The sequence below is a fragment of the Fusarium oxysporum genome, chromosome 9 (genome assembly GCF_000149955.1).
Source record: "Fusarium oxysporum f. sp. lycopersici 4287 chromosome 9, whole genome shotgun sequence".
Lineage (NCBI taxonomy): Eukaryota > Fungi > Ascomycota > Sordariomycetes > Hypocreales > Nectriaceae > Fusarium > Fusarium oxysporum.
In genome coordinates, this window is record NC_030994.1 from 2579910 (window position 1) to 2581993 (window position 2084).

Below are 2084 nucleotides of genomic sequence, written 5' to 3' on the forward strand. Positions count from 1 at the left end.
TGTCTGATCCCTGACACCTGGTACCGGACCCCTGCTTCCGCGAAGCCTCCCCGGTACCAACGACGGCTTTACCCCTGTTCATATCCGTCCCTGTTATACCGGCTGGGTTGCAGTTTACCACAACGACACGATCAATTGCTAATTAATTAACGATTTACCACTGTCAATCGCGGCTTAGGATGGGCGTTCCCGCTAATACAATTTCGCTCAGGTCTTTAATTTGCAGGCGTCATTGAACCCTATTGCTACTCTACTGCAAACAATCTAATGTCAGCCTTGCCTCTAGCCTCAGCCGCCCACGTTAATCAATCACTGACATTCCCGACTGTAACCTTACCAATATGGTCTTGGTTTGCGAGCTACATTCTCTTCCTTCCTCCACAAGAATCTTACACATCTTGTTGGCCCCCAAAGGACACACGACACAATCAACATCCCTTCAATATATTTCTCACAGTATAGAATCCGCCCTTACGTATGGGTCAACCATCCATCCTTTCGCAACACCCCGCAGTCACAGCCGTTATGGCCTATTGATTCAAAGCAGTGGCACCCGTTTTAAAGTGTTACACTATGTGACTATTCAGCTGTTGGCGACTTGGCACTTCGCCACAATGCCGAAACCATAGCAAACAGTTGCTCACAGTGCAGTTTATCAACCGTGATGAATAAAACGATCTTCGTATGAGGCGCCCACATCACACATCGGAACTTTATGAATTGTGCGCCACTAGTTTATGAGATGATCAACTGCTGTGGTCGAATATCTGAAATGCCCACGGATTGTCGGGAAATTAGATCCCCGCGACAACTTGCTTTCTTTATGGCTGCTCTCTAAACCACTAGCTTTTTAACATATACCAGTCACAAAGTTCGATAGCTCGATCTATACGAACTTCGACTGCCACAGCACCTTCGCTCCTCTGCTTCTCCCGAACCCGAAGTGCATATTCTAGGTTCAAAGTAGTTGGCCACGATATTAGAAATACAAAGTTGAAGAGCCGGGGGGCCGTGTCTCGCAACCTTGCACCTCAACGTCAGCATCTCCAGACTCCTTGCAGAAGGCCGAGATCACGTTATCACTATCAACTGCTTCCAGCCGAGGCAAACTTCATCCACATTACCAACACGCATATGTTTGCCTGGGGGTGCCTGTTGGTTGAACGTGTAACAGGTGCAACAACGAACGTTGTCAAGAGGAGTTTGCTTCCCAAAGGAAGCCACGCAAGATACAAGGATACCGTCTGGTCGACGTCGTCTCCACTTGACAATCGTCACCTATGTCTGGTCAACAGCCTCCGCGCTGTTCCGTTGCTGGAGCTCTTTTGAGACATGAAATTGTAACGAACAATTTGCTTCCGGTTTGGACAATCGTTTCTTCCAGACCCGGCACGGCTGCTGTGCAAATGGCACACAAGCCATCAACCTCCGCTACGAAGTTTGATCAAAAAAGTTCTTGGCTCTAACTTGCTGCACTTCTGCAGAAGGGTTCCACAGTGCTACATCTTTATGCATATTCCGTGTCTCACTTTTGGAGTCGAAATATGCAAGCTGCAAGTTGGGAGCTTTCTGGTACGGGAAAACTTTTCGACGGGGCCATTTTCCCTCTGTCTGAATCCCACGACCTCTTGAGTTACCGGACCGCCGGACTAGCAAAGATATGCCATTTGGAGTAAGAAGCATCCGCCTGGTGGAAATGCTGTATTATGGAGTAGATCGAGGACTTCTGGGTCCCAATGCAATGTTGAGAGACGCCCCTGTCTGCTACCTACGATCTAGGGTTGCTTGCGGGCCTGGCGGAACTGAGCAACACGAATTGTCTGATTACTCAGTGGATTTTTATTTTCCCTGACGAGATCCCGACTTTGGCCAATGAATCACGCTCTCTCCGAAGTCCGAGGACCTCGATTGTTATATGGCTGCTGTAATCATGGTACGAGAAAGGGCCGTGTGGTTAGAGGGTTGAGTGTTTGTCTCCCGCATGTACTTTTCCTGGAAGAGATGAAAGTTTGCTAGTTGCGGTTCACCAATTGAGCTAGCTGCACAATCATCTCCCAACACAAGGAATATGTTTGGAGCTTGAA